The sequence below is a fragment of the Phyllopteryx taeniolatus genome, chromosome 2, assembly GCF_024500385.1.
Source record: "Phyllopteryx taeniolatus isolate TA_2022b chromosome 2, UOR_Ptae_1.2, whole genome shotgun sequence".
Classification (NCBI taxonomy): Eukaryota; Metazoa; Chordata; class Actinopteri; order Syngnathiformes; family Syngnathidae; genus Phyllopteryx; species Phyllopteryx taeniolatus.
In genome coordinates, this window is record NC_084503.1 from 3,883,401 (window position 1) to 3,906,700 (window position 23,300).

The following is a 23,300-nucleotide window of genomic DNA, read 5'->3' on the forward strand; positions in this document are numbered from 1 at the left end:
ACCGCTTATCCTCACTAGGGTCACGGGCTGCTGGAGCCTATCCCAGCTATCTTCGGGCGGGAGGCGGGGTACACCCTAAACTGGTCGCCAGCCAATCGCAGGGCACATAGAAACAAACAACCATTCGCACACACATTCACTCCTACGGGCAATTTAGAGTCTTCAATCAACCTACCACGCATGTTTTTGGGATGTGGGAGGAAACCGGAGTGCCCGGAAAAAAAAACACCCAGGCATGGGGAGAACATGCAAGCTCCACACAAGCGGGGCCGGGATTTGAACCCCGGTCCCCAGAACTGTGAGGCAGATGTGCTAACCAGTCGTCCACCGTGCCGGCTGACATGGACTCAGTTGGGAAAATTATTCAACATTCAATATTGTTCCTTTGTCACCACCGGATTTGAACTAAAACCATACAGAAATGATTGATGTGTATATTGCCAAGACGTTTCTATACAAAATAGTGTGATATGATGGGTGTGTCACTGATGGGGTAGGATGAATGTTAGTGTGAATGGTTGTCCGTCTCACAAATGTTCCAGGACCGATATCACAAAAGATATATTTCAAATCCAAACAACGGGGTTTCCCCTTCAACGCGGGCCTAATGATCAACCAGCACGTCTACAAAGAGATCCTGCGGCGTTTGTTTTGGTCAGTAGGCGAGACGAGGCGAGCCTTGTGGCTGCTTCATTATGACGACATGCTTACTCACAGTGCCCTTAGCATCCAACAGTTCCTGGCCAAGAAGAACATCGCTATGCTGGAGAAAGCTGCCTACTCACCTGACCTGGCTGGATGTGAATTTTTTCCTCTTTCCCAAGCTCAAGGGGGTCATCAAGGGGACCCGTATTGAAGATGTGGACGACATCAAGACGGCCGTTAAAACAGAGCTGCGGAGGATCCGGGAAGAATCCTTCCAGGAGTGCATGAAGGCATGGCAGACAAGGATCTGAGATCAGCTGTCCTGCTGCTTCCGTTTGTTTTGACGAAGATTCAAGGGGTACTTACTGTAGATGGTTGATTTGAATAATTGATTGCATAATCCCTGTTTCACCAAAATAACAATAAGAGCGTACTAGTAATAATGACAAGCGTACTAGTCATTAGGCCTAATTTGATATACCTCCATAATCTTTTATCTCCATAAAAACTTGTATCCATGTATTGCAGTTTGGCTATGCAGTTACAACAGGAGCAGCATTGAAAATGTCCTTATATCGCTTGGTATCAATACTTCTAAAAAAAACAACATCAAAGGAAATAGATAAATAGCACATACAAAATGCTTCTGGTAATGTCACAATTTTTGAAGATCTAATTAATCAAGCGTTCAACAGACACAACACAAGCACAAAGAACAGAGACTGTGACCCAATTAATACCGACTTGAAACTTTGACTCAGTCATCAAAGTAGTTCCTGCACATATTGAGCAAGAATACAAGGAGAACAAGCTTTTCAGTACCTGAAAAGCCTTATACTATCTGCATCAATATTCCACCCTAATGAAAGCAGTCCCTTCCTCCTAATTCCCTTGCACTTAGCTGCTGGTGTTTGGTTCATAAATATTGTGTCTTATAATGATCATCATATTTTTTTTCCCCCCTACGGATATGCAGATGAAATCAGAGACAATTACTGGGAAGACAGGTTGCATTGGCGCATGAAGTGAAAAAAAAAAAAACTTGCCACGGTGATTCATCTAAAGACTCAGGTTGAATGTTTGTGGACGATGTGACGAAATAGATGATTAAGGTTTGGCCATTTGCTCAGCCTTTGGACAAGTGGATGCTTAACTCTAAACTCAAATGAACTGAAAACCCCAAACCGAGTTGAAAGTACAGTAAATTACTAATCATTAGTCAACTCAATCCACAAATGGTCATTGCGGAAATACAACAATATCAAGACTATCAAGGGAGGTTAATGATCCAAAAACACAGCAAAAAATACTGGAGAATGTCTAAGAAAAAAAAACATAACACTATGCTGCTGAGCCCTGATCTAAATCCTATTGAATGGTGACAGAGATTAAAAAAAAGAGAAGGCACCCTTTAAACCGTTTGCTCGCAAGAAATTGCCCAAAATACTCTCTCAACGAGAGTACATAAATCGTTTGATTGCAGTGATATTTAATACTTATTACTTAATATTTCAGTTTTTAAATACAACTTATTAAAATACATTTAGAAGTGAAATACAACATATAATAGCACTGTATTTCCACCAATAATGGCATGACAGTGAAGCTTGTTGACAGAGCTGCAAATATACTGCAGGTATGCGGCAGTATGAAGGTACAGCTTTCCTATCTCGCTGCTATTTGCATCACAACACAGTGTGCAATATTAATTCCGGAGTGTACTGCTTATTGGAAATGCAATGTATGAAAAGCCATTAAGGCTCCAAATAAGAAAGCCATTCGCCGTCATGTGGATTCGGCTCTATTAAAAAGAAAAATCTTGTTAACCATTTGGAATTAGAGTCATTTGCCAACAAGCATTCCGCTGCACTCTGGTAAAATAAGTAATTATGCTTCTCTACCTTCTATCTGGGTTTTTTTCCCATCTGCACAAGCAAAGTGGAAAATGGCGGAACGCGAGAGCTCGTGAATGCAAAGGTAATTAAAGTGCTCGCTATCGGTTTGTTTAATGTAGGCTTCAGGCTAGCTGGAGGCAAAGCAAGATGAGAAACACGCTCGTTGTTCTGTCTCTGTCAACAAGCCACAAGCTAACCCTGTGCTGGCCCATACATTACTTATTCTAGTCCTACAATTTAAAAACTAAATAGGGAACTACCCGCGTGACAAACTTAATCTGGGTTTATCTGGCTTTCAGTTGCATGCCAACTGAGTAAAATTGCGTTATCATCTTGAACATCCGACTGGCTCAACGGTTTATAGATTAGTCGACTTTTTCTTCTGAATTCCACTAGGTACAAAATACCCTTGCAAATGTGACCCCACCTTGGCAAGGTTCAGACTTTTATGTTGGTCCAACAAAACAATTTTTAAGAAGACAAAGGTACTAGCTACTGGCACAGATTAGAGGATGCAAAAATTCCGATTTTGGGGGAAAAAATGTATTATTATGTATGCTGAGATAGCAGCAGTTTATTAGAACAGGACAACATGTATAAACCTAACGAGGCCCTTTTTACAGGGCAATCAATCAATCAAGCAATCAATCAAACTGTTATGTGCCACTCAATATTGTAATTTATAAAAACATACAGTAATGACAAAATGAAATCGAATGTAAAGAATTAAACGTTTGTTGCTTTTTTGCATCTTTTTCTGGTGTGCACGCCTTGGCCACCTGGGGCAGTATAATAGACACAGAGACACACAAGAATTTGAGTTTCGCACGTTACTCATTAAACTGCAGTAATATTAGTCATTTTTTCCCGAAGGTTAAAGAATATATGCCTGCAAGTACTATCATATTGTTAAATTGTCTGACTACACGTGTCGCATCAAATACCCGTTGCTTAAATGGCCATAACACTGCGACTGTAAGTAGGAACGGTTATTTGAATCTGCACTGTTCAGCTGACCTTAATGACGACAACAATGAGAGGGTTGATGGATGGATGTTTGGATGGTATTTTTTTCCCTTTTTTCGTGTCTTGTCAGGGAACTACAATAGCCTTCAACGGAGAAAGGCTTTTTTGCTGAAGCACTCCATTGCAAAAGTAAAAGAAAATATTAAAAAAATCTGTAGCTGAGGACCCTTAAAGTTCACATCTAAGAATTGCCCGAAGGATAGCGTTTCTTAATTTAAAATAATAGCAAAGTAGAACACTGAAGCCTTAAGGTTATGGGGAATGGATGTGTCAGAAAGGATTCTTCCCATCACATTCCAAGTGGCTGCCATTTTGTAGTTATGAAAGAATAGTTTGTGGAATAATCTACCTGGCTTGTCAGAATGAAGAGTACAGTACGTCTCAAACCAAGACGCAATACAGAATAGTGGATTATTATTGAATATTAGGGTGTGTTATGTACATCAGGCAAGCAAGGAACAGAAGATAAAAAAAAAAAAGTAATCGAGACAATAACACTCTTTTTGAGTGAACACTTGTCCTCAACTTTTAATTAGGAGGAATTTCTGTATTGTGTTGTGCCCCGTTGATCATCGTCTTTGGCTCAGTGGTATGTTTTCATCCCAGCTCATTCTGTCATGAAAGAAAGTAAAAAGGTGCCTTATGGTCTAGCATGTATGGCCTCTGAGGTGTTTTATGACAGGACCTTCAGGGCCTATTTAGGAAGCCCTGCGTGCTCCGTCCTGACCACAGGTATTGATTGTCAGCAATGGCCGTGGTGTGGCGACTACTTAAAGGCCTGCATGTGCCCTCACAGGGAGATGAAAATGAGACCTTGGTGTGTAATGATGTGTGCATGAGCAGGGAGAGGAGACCACAGAGACAGAGAAGGAGGAGGAATTAAATCATTGCTTTGCTCCTTCAGGAGAGACACATTACAGCTAGCCATGCTTGGCTGCTTAATGCCGGATCTGTTTTGGAGAGGAAAATTAAAAAGAGAGCAAGGCGAGAGTGAAAGGAGGAAAGGGAGATAAATGGCTGTATGCGGAGGCGGTAAATTAGAGGATCCTGATGCAAAGAGCTGTGAGCGGATGTCCCTAATGGGGGAAAGGCTGATGTGAGCTGACCACCATGTTTACGCAGAGCCTTGCTTCCAACAGCCCACACCAGGTCCTTGCAGCAGCGAGATAACCACACTTAATGCTAATTGGCAAAAAAACGATGGTGCATAACAAACACAGAGGAGATATAGGTCTAATTTGAAAGGGGGTGAAACGATGGATGAAATGCTTCTGATCATACGAGGTATTTTCGAGTCTGTGAGCCAGAGGCCTCCCTCCCTCTGCCTCTAGAGAGCAACAAACCTCCACTGCAGTTCATCTAAGTTACACACACATACACATATTCTGCTTTCAATTATCATTAGTAAGAGCTGTAATTTCGGTCCCTATAAATCTCATTTTGACTGTGTAATTCTGTCTGCCACTGGGTACATGTTTTCCAGTAAAAAAAAATAATATATATAATGATGCACAAGAAGTATGTACCAAAGCGGAAGTAACAACACTGGTTTTTATGGCTACTTTAACTATAAGGACATTAGTCACAAATGTAACAAAACAATGGCTAATTCAGTCCCGCTGTGACTATGAATGCGAGTTATGGGCCTAATTTGTGAGTGGTGTGATGTGTGTGAATTAGACAGTCATACCGAGCGACACGTCCACTTATAAAAGCTCAGCGAACCAGATTGAATGGAAGCAATGGTGGGTGTGAGGATGCCAATTAGTGACCTTGCATTGTGTTAGCCAGAGCACACTTACACCCTCTGTTCAACCTGGTGAAAACACAGTATTGGGGAATGATCATAGATTGTCGCTGTCCAAATATGGTCCATTTTATATTTTTGCACAAATCCATATTATTAGTCTTTGCCCACTTCATCTGCTATTTGTAAACATCATTAACTAATTTAAAAACGTTAAAATAGCTTTAGAACAAATCCATGACCTCCTTTTGACACTTCAACTGTTTTAGAAGTGTCATATTAACTCCACCCCTTCCTCAATCCCTGGGAGCCTTGCAGCTTTATGTCATTGTGGGATTATTTCGCCTCGAGATTGAAAATCTAGTTTTTTTTGGTTTTTTTTTTAGACAGAGTGAAAATGGTAACCTTTGATACGTTTGAATAGGCCTTTTCCTTAAAAATCGATGCAACACCCAGTTGCAGAAGGAAGCGAGCCAGCCAGGAGGGTAAATGTGCATGCAGATTACTATGCGCTAATTACACTGCTTAGTCAACTCATTGTTTTATTTATTTATTGATCTTTTTTTTTTTTTTTAAATTGCATCCCATATGGCTCTTAGAATTTTAAAAAAGAGTTTGGCTGGCAGCAGCGACCTGCACCATTTTAATCAATTACAGCATAGTCAATTAAGGATTTTTTCATAATTTAAATCAGCAATGAAAAAGGATTTTGGGGTGGTGTTGTGTTGATGTTGGTCCGCAACAGCATGATCGCAGTATAAGGTATAATATCAACTTGGACGGTGTGGTGTTTGGTAACTCAAGCAAGAGTATTCTTTTCTACAACCCCAATTCTAATGAAGTTGGAACATGAATAAAAACAGAATACAATGATTTCCAACCTATATTTAATTGAATACTCTACAAAGACAATATACTTAATGTTCAAACTGATAGACTTTATTGTTTTTAGCAAATAATCATTCACTCAGAATTTTATGGCTGCAACACGTTCCAAAAAAGCTGGGACAGGTGGCAAAAAAGCCTGAAAAAGTGGAGGAATGCTCATCAAACACCTGTTTGGAACATCCCGCAGGTGAACAGGCTAATTGGGAACAGGTGGGTGCCATGATTGGGTATAAAAGGAGCTTCCCTGAATTTCTCAGTCATTCACAAGCAAAGATAGGGTGAGGTTCACCTCTTTGTGAACAAGTGTGTGAGAAAATAGTTTAAGGACAATGTTCCTCAACGTACAATTGCAAGGAATTTAGGGATTTCATCATCTACGGTCCATAATATATTCAAAAGGTTCAGAGAATCTGGAGAAGTCACTCCATGTAAGCAGCGAGGCCGAAAACCAACATTGAATGCCCGTGACCTTCGATCCCTCAGCCGGGCGGCACTGTATCAAAAACCGACATCATTGTGTAAACGATATCAGCACATGGGCTCAGGAACACTTCAGAAAACCAATGTCAGTAAATACAGTTCGGTGCTACATCCGTAAGTGCAACTTGAAACTCTACTATGCAAAGCAAAAGGCATTTATCAACAACACCCAGAAACGTCGCCGGTTTCTCTGAGCCCAAGCTCATCTAAGATGGACTGATGCAAAGTGGAAAAGTGTTCTGTGGTCCAACGAGTCCACATTTCAATTTGTTTTTGGCAATTGTGGACGTCGTGTCCTCCGGGCCAAAGAGCAAAAGAACCATCCGGACTGTTATGGACGCAAAGTTCAAAAGCCAGCATCTGTGATGGTGTGGGGCTGTGTTAGTGCCAATGGCATAGGTAACTTACACATCTGTGAAGGCACCATTAATGCTGAAAGGTACATACAGGTTTTGGAGAAACATATGCTGCCATCCAAGCAACATCTTTTTCATGGACACCCCTGCTTATTTCAGCAAGACAATGCCAAACCACATTCTGCACGTGTTACAACAGCGTCGCTTAGTAGTAGTAGGTATCGTAGTAAAAGACTGCGGTTACTCGACGGGGATGCCTGCAGTCCAGACCTGTCTCCCATTGAAAATGTGTGACGCATTATGAAGCGTAAAATACAACAACGGAGACCCCGGACTGTTGAACAGCTGAAGCTGTACATCATGCAAGAATGGGAAAGAATTCCACCTACAAAGCTTCAACAATTAGTGTCCTCAGTTCTCAAACGTTTATTAAATGTTAAAAGAAAAGGTGATGTACCACAGTGCTAAACATGACCCTGTCCTAGCTTTTTTGGAACGTGTTGCAGCCATAAAATTCTAAGTTAATGATTATTTGCAAATCATTGTATTCTTTTTTTATTTATGTTCATTGGAATTGGGGTTGTATTTCTGAGCAGTAGCAGTTTAGAGACACGAGGAATCCGCCCGACAATGACGATATGCAACTTCAATCACAACTCCAGCCGAATCTCACATGTCAGATGTCCTAAAAAACAGTTTGCAGGCAGATTTCTGGAAGATATGGGACTAAAGTCGAGCAAGGATTAACTGTGAACTGTGACATCAGCGTATTGAGCAAATCTCGCAATAATTCCTCATGTTTGGGGAGACCAGCTAAAAAATGCACAAGGAAGGGTATACAATGTTCCCTAACTATTTGTGTGAAAATCTGGGAGTAATTGACCCGCCTCCCCAAAAAAAGGTTGAAAGTTTGCGTATGGATGGGGGCAATCACTTCATGAAGCTCCTTAACTCATGTTGAGGTAGTTCCTCAACACCAAGATGCCACAAGAAGGTGGCAAAGCAATACATGAAGCTCCTAAACTATGCATTCATCATACATCAAAGGGTGATGTTTATATAGTTTCTTGCATTATGTAGTTAAGTAGATTACTTAAAACGTTGCCTTTAGTAAATAAATGTTTTATGATGACAGCAGTTTGACTCTGAAATGGATTCAATTTCCATTGTGTCCTATGAAAATCAGAGGTTGACCCATCAAACTCATCAACCCATGCTAAAATAGACGACAAGACGTGGTTGGGCTAGGACCTGGAAAAGACCTTGTACTGCCTTTTCGTTTCACCTCAGTGGCCTCATTAACTAAGCCCTCTCTCACATCATTAAGACATTTGTGGGGAAATTAATTGAAAGTCAGATTTAAAATACATTAAGAAAAATGCGTTGCAGAATGCGTACAAACACACTTCATAAATCACCGGGGCAAAGCCAGAGCTGGCTTTCCATAATTAACTGCAGACTATTTATTTTATCCTGACGGTGAGTCTACAGTGCAGAACTATGCTTAGGGGTGTGTGAAATATTTTAAGAACACAGAGAAACAGAGCGCTAACGATAATACAGCATGTAGAAAGGCAGACATTCTGTAAATGCATACAAAGCAGAAAGATAACATTTGTGTTGCATTGTCGAAAGTATTTACGCAAGCAGTGCACAGAGAAACAATAGACGGGAACAGTAAAGTGAATAATGAAAGGGAAAAGCAGCTGATAGCTGATTGAATAACTTTACTGATCGTACCATCAATGTTGCATTTCGGAAAAAAAATATCTTTCTATAATATTGTACTTTATGAAAACATACAGTAATGACATAAATAAATAGACTGTAAAGAATTCAACTGTTTTTGACATGTTTTGGCTTCAATCCAATGGACATTGTGGCGCTCCTCCTGGTGTGCGTGCCATGGCTCCCCGGGGCAGTAAAATACAGACAATCGGACATACGTGGAGATGGTCACAACCGAGCTCAGTAAGTCGCAGTAATATTTGTCGTTCTTCGCAAAGGATAAGAAATATATGCCTGAGAGTATTGTTATACTATCTGTCTACATGTGTCACACCACTGTTTGTGTTCAAATATCCAATACGTAAAGGCTTACAACAGTGGGGCACAGAGTTGAGTTAAATTCACTGCCACTGTACAGCGCACGTATCTCAAAATTTTGCTCCTAAGTCAAAGCAATGTCACCCAAATGACGGCTTATATCTCTAAATAGCTCTTTAAGTCGGATCATCATTGTTTATGTTTTTCTGGTGCCTGATTTAACGGGGTTGCGCCAAACACAGCACGCGACAAATAAAATATCTCCAAAAAAAAAGTGTTGATGGGTGAGCTGGATGAATCAAATTATACGGTACTTTAATACCCATTTGCCTTGAAAAGAAAACCAAAAATATATATTTTTTCAAAAATAACCAAAAGATTTTCAAAAATGTCGGTGCCTAATTCTTCGTCCATTTCTGTAATGACCCATAAAGTAGAAACAGCGCTGACATGGTGTCATAACATTGACTGTCAATCCACCAACGTCCCTAGCGCGCACGGGATGTGTCATAACCTGACTAATTCACATGCAAATGTCGACTTAATCACTCCTGCCAGTCAGCCTCAACTCTCTCCTCACAAACTTGGGATTCTGGGCCCGTTACTGTCTGTGCATCTGTTTGCCACAGCCGGTGCTGCCTCCTCGTGGGCACAGTGCCCAGCCTGGCAGCGAGCCACATCAGTAACACCAACCTCTCTTTCTCGTTACATCCTTACATCAGACTGCCTGTGGCTCTTTCCTCTGTCTTTATTCTGCACCACAGCTGAGATCAACACTTTGAAAGCATGCCCTCCAACCACTCAGAGAAAAATAACACGATCTCTGCTATTGGGAACAAATAGAGCACTCACACATTTGATTTGCTCGATTATTATGCAATCACACTGAAGGCAAGTTATTCATAAACAATGTGACATCAAGGCGGGATACCAGGTGTAGCAGGTGCAAATGCTGGGGTACGAGCCCACGCTGTGCGCGCGGAGATGAATTCAGTTTTGCACGTTTTCTGAATCAACACAAAAGGATGGAAATTGAGTTTCATGTTGTTGTTCGGCAGTATTTACACAGACATGACAGGAACCCTGCCGGCGGCACATTCAAACTTACTAGGAGACACAAGACTTACTAGGAGATACAGTATGATTTGATCTATGTTACAGCCTACAGCTATGGTATATGTACTTTATTGAAGCTGAAATCAATCATCTCAAAACTTCCAAAGAGTACAAAACTACTTAAAAAGTAATGGATTTTTTATCTTATTTTTTTTATCACTAGTATTGTGTTGTTTCATAAGCTTGTTCGTGCAGCTTCTCAAGTTTTTGTTTTTTTTTTTCTCGGCAAGCAAGCAAATTGGGGAGTAAACTTTTTTTTTTCATTTTTGATTCAGTAGTTATGTGTACCTTACAAAATACTGCCTTAAGCACTCATTTAATTGAAATCCTGTTGGTCTATTCTACAGGGTTGCTGGGTCTCTCCACTCATTGACCATAACATCAGTCACTCTTCCACAGTCTAATGAGATTGGATTCAAGTCCAACATCATCCACAATACCGATTTGCAAAGAATTTTCAGTTTGGAGTTCCATTAACAATGTTTGTAATGTGAGAGGTGTTTCTAAAACGTTGCCCTGCTTAATTTACCCGTCCAGGGTGTAGTTCGCCTTTCGCCCAAAGTCAGCAAGGATAGGCTCCAGCTCCCCGCGACAGGATAAGCGTATATAATAATAATAATAATACTATAATCCGTCATGCCAGGCCTGTTAAAAGGGAACATTAGGATCAGTGGCGGTCCGAGCTTGAATGCCGCCCTGTGCCGGACCGTCGGCACCATGGCCACCCCCAACCAAGACCTCCGAGCTAACTTTAGCTCCTCCCCCAAATACAGAGCTCTTCGAACAACGAAAAGCTCATACTTCTTGACATTGATAACCTCTGACTAGCACTTGTTTGTAAAATCCTTGAAGACCTTTTATAATGTCTCCATACGGGGGCGAAAATTCCCCACACAAATAGAAATGATTGTTGTGTCATGATGCCAAAGGTAAACCATTTCACATGGGATTTCTATGGCGGTGGGTACGTTGACCACGCCCCACACCCCGCACCCCCTGCCCTGTGTGGCCGCACATATCGCACATACCAGAAACCGCCACTGTTTATGATTTCTGTAAAATAAGATTTGAATGAACTGGATCTCATTGGGTGTGTGTAGCTATACCAAATATGGTAATGAGTGTATAGTACAATACGTTATTGTTGTGTGTTATTGCGATGCACTTTGGCGCTGCGATTTACTGGCGACCCGTCCAGGGTTTTACCGGCTCTTGCCCAAAGTCAGCTGGGATAAGCTCAAGCACAACCCCCACCCAAAGAATGGCGTTGAAAATGGATGGACAAATGAATGGTGCTCTTTGGCACAGTATAGTGGGGAAGCTAAAAAAACCTAGATGACAAAAAGATCAGAAAATATTGCTTGTACAATTGTCTGTTTGAAATGCCACACATACCAACAACACACCCATATGTTTGTACAAGCAAAATCTATAGCACCCAAAATACCAGGCAAGATTTTAACAGTCACTGCACAAAAAACAACTGTGCCTGCCTCAAATTTATAATTTGGTTTCCCAGGTGAGTAAAAAGCCTTGGAGGTGAGTGCATGCACAGCAGTCATGTTTGTTAACATACATGGGGAGAGTCTCCCCTTTTTTCCTCAAAGGAAATAAATATACACTCATATTGCATACTGCATATTTCCACATCCTTAACATTGCACTGGCTCCGAGCAAATGTGCATTGCTGCACACAGGGAAATATATACCATGAAAAATGACAACAGAGTGGGATAACTGCGGACCTGGAATATAATGGGGCGGTGGAGCGGAGGAGAAATAATCATACCGTGAGGTGGGGGGGTGAGGAGCAGTGGGAGGAGCGAGGAGAAGATGATTCTGTGGCCTGTGGCGGGGAAATGGAGCTCTACTGCTCTGCTGCTGACTGCCTGGTTCCCCAATATTACTGCAGAGAAGCTCCCTTCTGTATGGAGACAAAGGACACACACGCAGATAGGCTGCAATATTGTCCATACTTTACAGTTAATCAGTAAGATAGTCACAAAGATTCACAGCATAAAAATCATATTCTAATTATTATTATGTAAAACCCACCTGTGTTCTAGCTGGCCCCGCTGTGGCGCAATCACCTTGCAGTTCATGTTATGACCATTAGATGTCTCTCTTTCACTTTGCAAGGCTGACCCAAGCCTCTGATGGCGCTCTCTGCTCCTGAACTCCCATCTACACATAATATATACGCCATCATTTGAAAATGGCAGCTTTTTGAAAATTCACCTTGATTATCAGACATTAAAAGTGACTTCTCCAGAGCTGAGTGTCTGGCTAGAGGGATGGCTGCAGACAGCGGAACAATAGAGCACGCTTGGTATTAATGCCTGGCTGGGGGTGTGCAGGGAGAAGAGAGGAGCCAGCCCTTTGTTCTCTCCTGTAGCCAATTATTTTTTACGTTTTCCTCTTTTCACAACAACAAGAGAAAATTTAATTTTAATGCACTCTATGGAAAAAGGGGACGGAAAACGTCTACAGTGTTCTTAAACAGATATAGGGATGATCGAGCATCAGCAGTTGAGTCTATGTATATGCACACATCACTGAGGCATAGATAGATGACAAGGGCAACAAGGATGACATCAACCTTACCCAAAAGCACACTCAGGCACACACACACACACATACACACACGCACAGAGAGAGCGAGAGAGAGAGAACAGCATGAATTCCTTCATGCAGAATGAAATATAAAACAAACACTGCCTCGCTCCCAAACTCATGCCAAAACATAACATGGGTGCAGCCCAACCCTTAGACGAAGAAAGAAGAAAGACACCAAAATAATACTGGGCATGTTTCTTTATACCGCAAAGGGTGAGGTGATGGGGACCACATTAACATGTGCATACCCAGGGCGCGGCGATAAGAAAGCTCCTGTAGAAAATAGCGAGGATTCCTGATCAAATGGCATGAAAAATAAATACCTACAATTGCTGTCGGTAGGTATGCGGACAAATATTTTTTCTAATTGGAAGGGCACTTTATCTTGCTGTCAGACAAGCTGTAAAAAAAAAAGCGGTGTGGTTCCCAGAAGGAGAAGAGCACAGCTTGCTGGCCTTTTTATTAGTGCTGGAGCTCTGATATATGCCTATGCTCCAGGCTTTCATCAGGAACCTGTGCCATAAACACAAAAAACTTACAAGCCAGTGAAAAACCAAGGCAACCACTCCTGAACAATTCAGTGAGTCTACTTCGCAACATGCAATTAGCATACAATGATTACTGCTGAATGTTCTCCAACAAACTACCAATGCCAACAACAAAAAGGGACTTTTTTTTTTTTTTTTTTTTTTTTCCCCCCAGCTTTACAGATAAGCATAATGATAACCCATCAAGTTCTCAAATGCGGAAGAAACATTCAAATCCAAAAGCACCAGAGCAGAGAGCAAACAAACACTACTGTGCAACCACAATGTGAGACAATATTGTAACAACCCGTGTAAAATGATTAAGTCACAAGAGAATAAGAAAACACACAATGCAGTTTGCACACAGAAAGACTACAGCAAAAAAAAAAAATAATGATTGCAGTTACAGTTCATGCAAAGCAAGTTTTGTGCTCCAAACTGACTCATGCAAACAAAGACAGAAACACACAAACACACATGCATTTTGTGCACACACCCACACCCACGCACACTGACAACACGGGCTAAATTAAATTTCAGTCCTTGGGCAGACAACTAAACTGCTTGTGTGTGGGACTCACTCTGAGACACAGCAAAAGCAATTCTCTGGAGACGGTGAAATTAAAGGGCACAATCCTGCTTGTTTATGCTTCTCACTCTCTTCTCCTCTCAATCACATGTTTTATTAGCAATCATTCGGCCCTAAAAGTCAGGCTTTTTGTCAGGCGACCAGCATGATGACAGCACTTGCTGGACTTAGCTTGCACGTAACACTTGCATTTATTTACACCTGAAATCTTTCCCTCAGAAAGAAGCTCCAATAAAGCCCATGGGAACGTTTTTAGAAGAAGAAAATGCTTAAACCTGTGATGCAGCCATCTTCTACATACAGTTGTATACTCTGTGTATACGTATTATTTTCAGTGATGGATATTTGTTCTTTATCCCTTTTCCCCAAAAATGTTAATGTTAATCTTTTCTGATGGAGAAATGTTGCTGCTTGTTGATTCTAAAGATATACTACTACTACAACTACTACCATTACTAATAATAATTAGTATTATATATATATATAAAATAATAATAATAATTATTAATATTAGCATTTATATATATATATATATATAATAATAATTATTATTATTAATATTAGCATTTCATCACTCTGCAAGTAACTAAATATCAAATTTTAGGGAAACTATTTTAAAAGAAATCTAAACACGCCATTATAGAAAAGATTATATAAATAATTGTCACTAGGCTAAGCGGAACGGAAGATGAATGAATGAATAATTGTCACTGTAAACAATCAGTGTCTACTATCCACATGTCCCACTACTTTTGTCTAGAAAGTTTTGTAGCAAGTACAAAATAGATTGCAACTGTAAAACATGAAATATCCTTCTGCAGAGGAACTTTTTGACATACACATAATTTATATACTGTACATATGGTATAGAACTGTCGACCGCCACAATTGGCCTGGATATTGTATTACTGAGGCATCTCTTTCAAACCTCCATCCCCCATCTAATGTAGCTTTGCTTCTCTGTCCTCTGTCTGGAAGAAGTAATCTTCTCCTGAGCTAGCAATGTTGGGATTAGCCAATGACTGCAGATAGGATATATGCATCATTAAAGCGGAGAGAAGGCTGTGCACAAGTTGAAGTCAACAAAAGGTGTCAGAAAGAGAAGTGAAAAACATTAGAAATGTGACTACCTCATGACTTCTTATTGACCACAGCTGAAATGGAACATTTTCTCCATCTGATCTGGGAATAAATATTCAAACTATGTGGCTGAGCTACAACAATCTGATTATGCAAAATTACACATGAAGAAATGGATATCTATTTTTTTTTGTTTGTTTTAATGACGCAGACGTAGAGGTAGCACAACACTTACCTCACATGAAGAAGATTTTTGGCCTTTCTGTTGGGAATTTGCATGTTGCCCTGCGTGACTTCTCTCTCGCTTTGCCCCCCGGTCCAAAGGTAAATCTATGAAAATGGATGGATGGTTTCAGGCCCATATATGGAAGCCTGGAAAAATAACAAACACTATTGAACTACCATTATGTATACGGTGGTGCCTTGAAGCACGAGTTAAATTTGTTCCATGACGATACTCATAACGGACTTTTTTTGTCCTGTTCGGCTGTTAGGTCAAGCAGAATGGAAAATCTGTATCCCTTTTATGCCGGGACAGTTTTACTGTGTCACAGTGGACTTTTTAAGCTTCCGTTGTGGATTTATAATTGAGGTTTATTGAGCATCAGACTTGATCAGGCGAACAGAACAAAGTTTCTGCAAGGGAGAAAGAAACAAAGACAAAAGACAAAGCACTAATTGTAAACAGGATGAGAGAAGTAAATCATTACATTATCTCCAACAATGAAACATTAAATATGAGTGTTGCATGCGGCTGCAGTGCTACACCCTGTGAGGGAAGGACAGGACAAGATAGAACAGGACAAGGACAGGAGAAGAAGCATGCAGGACAAGGGTCGTGAACCCGGCTGTACAACTGAAGTGTGGTGGCATTAATTATGTAAATTATAAAAGTCTACAGGACCAGAGTATATGTGAGGGGATACACAAGCGATTTGCATATAAGTGCGTGACCCCACACCCAGTGAAAGAGTCCTAGGGGTGTGTGCCTGCGGATACATGCAAGTGAATTGACACCGTGTCCTGTAATTGCTGTGGCCGCACCGCAACGGCTCAGACCCCACCCAATCAATCGAGGGGCGGGATCAGGCCCAGGGGTCCACCTGAGAGCAGCCCGGCGGACGGGACACGACCCACACCGAGGGACCCAGGGCGGTCCGCCGGCCTCCACTCGTAAAGTAGCAATCAAGCCAGCCGCCCCTAATAAGTCGCTAACTCGCGGCGAAAGCCACCTTCAAAATAAAAGCTTCCCAATAATACGGACGTCAATGCTCTTCGGTTAAGGAATGCAACCAGCAAGGTTAATTTGAATCTTGAGATGCATTAAAAAATGTAGAGCGGCGTGGGAGCGATGGATGACAGATGGCGAACACCGCCTTACTAAGACTAGGAGGCAGCGCCGCGCGAGTTACGCCACAATTTGTGAATGGATTGTGGATGCTTGGGCTAACGTGTCTGCTTGCACTGTTGTTCGCGCTTTCGTAAAAGCCGGCATCATTTCTGACTCCGACGAGTACGAGAGGGAACCCGGCATGTTTGATGGAGAACTTCCCCAGCTGTTCATTTCGGATACAGAAGATGAGGACTTTGATGGATTTGTGGATGAAGAATGCTCAAAAAATGAGAACATTGTTAAATACTTCAATAAAGTACAACCGAACTCAGTTTTGCTCCCGCTGCCTTTTAAAAAACATTGTTTTAGTGTGCATGCATGCTACTGTATGTTTTAAGCTCACGTATGTTTTACCATGCCTGCGCCCAATAATGCGGTGCGCCTTATGTATGTGTTAAATACAGAAATAGACCCCATAACTTTTAATACGGTGCGCCTTATGGTCGTGAAACTACGGTACTTAGAAGGAAATGTGTATCACAAATGGCAGGCAGATGGGGCTGCACCATGAGCTCCCAGATCTTCTATTTATTTTTTGTCTGACAAGCCAAAGCATAAAAAGTTAAGTTTGGATGTAATATATTGTCAAACGAGCCCAGTGCAAACAATGATGTTTAAATGCACGCGGTGTTCAATGCAGAGAGCATGAAGAAAATATATGTTTAGCATATCACGTTTTGTCTATGTTCATCTGGTAAATGTCATCCTAAACTGTTTGGGATTGTGCAAGTTATAGCGATAAAACAAGTGTCCCTCAGAAGACACTTCATCAAGAACCAACATGATGTTAATGCTGACCACATGGGCTCAAGATCACTCGACTGAACCTTTTCTCAAGCACTACAATATGTCGTGACACCCACAAATGTCAGTTCAAACTTTACAGTGCCAAAAGGAAGCTTTTATGTTAACTGCGTGCAGAAGCACTATTGACTTCTCTGTGCTTGGAGCCCTCTGGGACAACGCGGTAAGTCATTTTGGAGCAACATTTGCGACTTTCTTCTTTTGGCAATGATGCTCAAGCATGTTTTAAAAGACAACACCTGCAAACTACAACTTTACCAAATTACGGCAGTGAAAGAGGAAGGAGAGAGAATGGCTTGACTGCATGAGGAAAATGTTTCAATCAAATTATTTGAACATGCATATAATAAAAGGTATATGATAGCTAGATATAATACAATTGTATGCGTTAGTTTATTATCAAAAGTTTGGTTAAAACAGTAATAAATCCAAACTTTTCTTCCAATCTTCAATATATGATCACAACCATACCATACCCACCAGTCGCACTCTCCGTTCCAGCAGTTTCATTAACCTCTTTGTTCCTAAAGTCGGCAATACTCGGTCGATCTTTTAAAATGTTTTCAACAAACAACTGGAGCACCCTGCAACAAAAAAGATAAAACTCGCCTTAGTAATGAATATTGTACATGATCGCTGCACCTGTTTTGTTTTTGGGTTTTTTTAGCCTGTTTTGATCCTTTTATTCACTATGTCCTATAATTTAATGCAATTATGTAACTAGGTCACACTGTACAGTTTGTTTTATATGTATTTGTATTTGCTTTTATTTTGCTTTGTTCGGCTTTGCTGTCTGCTGCCAGGTCGACATTGCAAATCGGAATCTGTTCTTAATTGCCTTACCTGCAAAAGCCCCAACAACCTGTGTCGCGCTTGTGTCGCTAAATAAGGCAAGCAAAAATATTAGAGGCAAAATACTGTCGTTATTAGAAAGCGGGCGGGAGGCAGGATACACCCTGAACCAGTCGCCAGCCAATAGGAGGGCACATAGAAACAAACAACCATTCGCACGCACATTCACACCTAACGGGCAATTTAGAGTCTTCAATCAACCTACCACGCATGTTTTTGGGATGTGGGAGGAAACCGGAGTGCCCGGAGAAAACCCACCCAGGCACGGGGAGAACATGCAGCCTCCACAAAGGCGGGGCCGGGGATTGAAACCCGTCCCCAGAACTGTGAGGCAGATGTGCTAACCAGTCGACTACCGTGCCGGCCAATTGAGAATCATTACCTTGGTAAAGGCCAAATTTTGTATTGAATCACATTAGATTGTGGAAGTGTACCTAAACTGTACAATGTGAGTATATATTTTTTTTAATCAAAAGCATGTTTAGTGAATATCAAGTAACATTAGGAGGGAAATACAAAACAATAAACATTGTCATGCTCAACATACACAAATAAGAATGGGAATATGAAGCGTGATGGTTCTGAGGCCTAATGGGAAAACCCGGGCCTTGGAGAGAACACTGTACCTGCCTGTGGAATTCCCGAACCTGGTGACCTGGCTCTGAAGCTACCGTTGGCAATGCTGCAGTCAACTATGTTCCTCGGTAGATCATGTTAGTTCTCTATTCTTCGGAATGGCACTGAGACATCCTTGCTCCCGGCTGTCCAGCGACTGAACCACAAAAGGAGGCAGGGCGGCGACAAGAGGAGGAAAATCAATCCACCAAACCTATCCTCTCTGAGCGGACAACATGCTCACACACTGCAGCATGGAAGCGTCCAGACTTCTTATCCTACAATGCAGATACTTGGAGATAAAGAAATGCCAGTGTATTAAGTATAGGCCTGGAGCTGCTTGTTATGCGTCAGGAGGACTGCAGAAGGTTTTGAGGACTATGATCTGAATAACCTCATGAAATGAAAGCTTAAAACAAATATTTGGTAACTGCAATTCCTCATTAAGTTATGGTGGACTTAGAAATTCAGTTAAACATTTGAATGACTAAAACAATGTACAACAATATCTGACGCACTGATATATTTATATTTCACATACATTTAATCACATAGCTACAGTATGAGGAACATTGTTGTCCATGGCGAGCTATGCGGTACACAGCTGCCTGCCCGGTAGATGCACCAACAACAATAAACAAGCTACTAATTAACACAATGATGCTCTCCTCAATCAGACGAGAGGACGCGATGGAAGGAGGAGAGAGAGAGCCAAAGATGATGTGAGAGAGAGAGGAAGAGCAGGGAGGGAAAACGGAAAGTAGCAAGAGAACGGTAAACAGACCTAGCCTCGGCTTCACTTGGACCCTTCGCCCGGTGTGTCCGAGGCTGCAGCGTTGTCGACGAAATGACGGCCAAACAAAATGGAGACTCAGACAGGAACCGAGACAGACCATTTTTTTAAGCATCTGCATACAGGCTTGGCAAGTATTCCACGGAATTAATAAAAATCCTGAATTAAAAAGAAAAATGGAGACGCTTTCTATCGCTGTCCTTTTAAAAGCATCGTCTCCGAGTCAAACAAAAGACCCTGGTGGTTATTCCTGAATTATGGTTAAAGATTATGCAAAAAAGCTATTTTGCGGATTCACTTAAAACGCGTCTCACGCGTTTGCGCTCTCTTTCTGTGTGCGATCCGCACGATAACCCGGGTCTTGCTGTCTTTGCCTCACAATCGCTCCCTCCCTCTCTATTCTCCCCAACTGATCAATACTTCATTTAAATCCTGACATTAGCACACTAATAATGGACAAAGGAGGCGAGAACAAATGCAAGCAACCGTGGCGTATAAAGTGACACAATAATCGGTGTTTTCAGGCATTGGGTTGTGAGATTTCATGAAAATATGACGTGGAAAAAGCAAGGCACAGCTATATGCAAGTGTGGGGAGGCTGCACTGCTGGTTTGATTTGAGCTCCGGAGACTCGCACTGATCAATACACATTTAAATCCAGGCGGTGGAGAGCGACCGCAATATCTCGTCTCATCAAGAAAAAAGGCAAACACGCCATCCCAATTATCATCTCAAATGACTGGTGTCGAGGAGACACAAGTTGGATGCTGATAGAGGCATATTTCATATTTATTCAGCAGCATTTTTACATTGGCACCTGGGATCATAATTGGCTAATATATATGCACGCTCACACTTTTATCTATTCACATAATTCACAATGAGCACAATCAATACTGCCCTCTCCATATGCCATGCTCCACACTCATAAAGTGCGTCTGCATTAGATCATATAATAAGTCGTTCAGAAAAACCCAGACGAGACCAGCTAATTTCTTGCCGCTCAGCGAAATTGCGAGCGAGTGTAACTAGCTAATCTCCCTGTTCGTCATTAAACTCGTATATTTACCTGAGGAGCCTGGAAGTCACGGGCCCGTGCCGGAGAGCTGCATCTCTTTGGAATCTCATCCCATCGAGATAACTGAACAGATCCTTCTCGAGTCAGGTTTTTTTCCCATAGCGAACACGGACAAATGGAGTCGAGGACGAGGCAGAGAGAGAAGAGAAAAAGCCAAACACTGGGTCGAAAGTGTTTCGAAATGGACGCTGCGGAACATGCACTTACACTTACACATGGTCTGGAGCCAACGTTGACCAATGAGCAATTAGGAAGACAAGACTTAAGTTATTGATCCGGGTTTCAGGCTTTTTTTTCTCTGGGCTGAAACGGCCGCCGGAGGTTGTGTGATGGCTGCTGCAGCTATGGGATGCGGGACAGAGAAAAGCAGCAGGAGAGTAAGCAGGAGAAAGGGCAGGTCTTTCTCTCCCAGGCCTTGAGCTCTTGAGTTGGGTCGTGGGCATTATCATTAGGCCGGCATTGATTACAGAAACACACGTACACGGATATTGTCAAAGCATATACCGTATTTTTCATTATTATGGGTTTCGGTGAACAAACAAATGTTGCTTCTTGAGTTGTGGAACAGAATTCAGTTTTTGTGTGTAGACAGCAACATGATGCTGTTAAACTTTACTTTGCAATGGAGCATGCTTAATGATGCTATTCCCTCACTTGTGCGGATTTCATGTTGTGCAATGATATATAGTGGAACTTTTAAAGCACAAATGGCCGACTTCATCTCCTTGGCTCTGTATACAGTATATGAGCCCAGAATTTGAAACATGAATCACATCTAGCATGGTAGAGGTGTCAGAATGTATTGCTGAGCCAGCTGAACTTGCTGTTTCAGACTTCTGATTGCGCTTGAGAGCTGTGTTTTCATGAGGACGGAGATTTTTTTTTTTTAAAACCTTGTTGTTTGTCTACTGAACTCATGCCAGCTATATGAAAATCAGCTAAATGAACCACTACACTCCCAGTGACCCTCATAGTTACTGTACTTCTGGAGGCAGGTAACCCAATGACAAATCTAAGGTTAAGGGGCAAGACAGGGGCCTGATCATGGCGAATTCATACCAAATAACCACAACTGATGGGGTAGTTTCAACGAAATCCTCAACTGATCGAGCTTAATATTCAAACCCAAGTGAAGCATAGCCGAATAACCGAACACCGCTCAGGTTCTAGTCCGGAGAATGGTGGTCGGGCATTACTCTAAATTCTCCTTGCAGGTCTCACTGCCATTGCCCACTTGACCACTGACGTTCCCCAGCAGAATGAGAGCGGCCCCAGCGGGAGCACTCTCCTGGACCCCCTTTAAGTAATCCGAAAAGGGCCGAGCTGCTGTTTGTTGCATAAGCACAAACAAGAGAGAAGTGACATTCAACATCCCGAAAGCGAGGTTCTGTAGCCGGGGATCGCACCGCCAAGGACCCTGCCTTTGGCTACCACCCAGCACACATTGTACCCGACCCCTTTGTTCCCTCCCACAGGTGGTGAACCCATGGGATGGGGGATCCATGTTGCCTATTCAGGTTGTGCCCGGCTGGGCCCCATCAACTGGGCCTGGCTCCCAGGTGCTCACCATCAAGCCCAACTCCAGGCCTGGCTCCAGAAGGCGGCCCCGGGGACCCAAACATGGATGAGGAAAATAATCATCCAATATTGTTCTTTGTCATAGGGCACTGTGCTTTGTCTGGTCCCGCACCTAGAACCTGGTTGCCCTGGGTGACCCAACCAGGAGCATAAAACCCCCAGCAACCTAGCTCCTAGGATCATATCGACACCCCTCCACCCCAATAAGGTGGGGGGCAGGATGATTGTAAGAGGTATTAATGCTTACCGTAGTAGTATTCATGATAACTCTAAAAAAAAATCCATTACTGGGTCTCGTTGCTTGTAATAAATGGATACAAATCACAGCATTAGAATGAAAATAGATGGGAAATGAATGAACAAGCATGAGATAGAAAGGGTGCATTTCCCTAAATTGTTCAAGGCTTGTCCTTTTTAATTACAGCTCTTGTGTGCTGTGTCTGTGTTTTCTTTTTGAAATCACTTCCAATATTTCAAAAGATAAATGAGAATCACTCTGAGGTGATTGCTCATTCCTCCTCCATCGCTTTCTGAAAGAAGGACACCTTCAACATTTGGACCTGTCACGTCACTCTCGGCTAAATCCCTAGCAACCACCATAGCAACGGCTGAACTTGAGGATGAACGTGAAATGCATGGGAAGCTCCCTCCTGCCACCAGGCAGAGAAAAAAGGCGTTGGGAGAGAAACAAACCCATAAACATTAAGCGAGAGGCAGCTATTCCTAAAATACCTGTATTAAATGACACACAGAAGACACATACATTCAATACACAAACACTATGGTCCACTATATTGATCATTACAAATGATTATGTGACATCTACCCGATAGCTAACAGGAACAGGATAGTGTGACACTATGTCCAGGTTATGGATATTCTGCAAGATGTGTAAGATAAAGGACTATCCTTTTATTAACATTACCTCTAAAAAGTTTGAAGTGCTCTCTGTTGAGAACCCACCTCTTTTATGTAATGCTCATTGACTTGCATTACTGAATACATGTAAAATGTGCTCTATAAGCATCTCTGCATTTCACCAGAACTGACTATTCAAGGTTGATAATAAAGGCCAGGCAGAGAGCTTTCCCTGCATTATATTCTTTGAAAAATAAACTATGCCTTTAAAATGAGAAAGGGTAAACCTTTCTTGGTCCTTGAGTATTTATTGGCAGT

At 41.9% G+C, this 23,300-nt stretch overlaps 1 long non-coding RNA gene across 2 annotated transcripts in view; it reads right to left on the minus strand.

Moving 5' to 3' along the window:
- The window catches only part of LOC133474517 (uncharacterized), a 39,889-nt gene extending 19,097 nt beyond the window's left edge, over positions 1-20,792 (minus strand). For both annotated transcript variants that reach the window (XR_009787525.1, XR_009787524.1), the window contains exons 1-6: positions 20,538-20,792; positions 18,687-18,832; positions 17,689-17,792; positions 15,247-15,383; positions 12,255-12,383; positions 11,989-12,123 (exon numbers count right to left, since the gene is read on the minus strand). This is a non-coding gene — a long non-coding RNA (uncharacterized LOC133474517). The remainder of the gene's footprint in view (positions 1-11,988; positions 12,124-12,254; positions 12,384-15,246; positions 15,384-17,688; positions 17,793-18,686; positions 18,833-20,537) is intronic.
- Between the last annotated feature and the right edge of the window lie 2,508 nt (positions 20,793-23,300).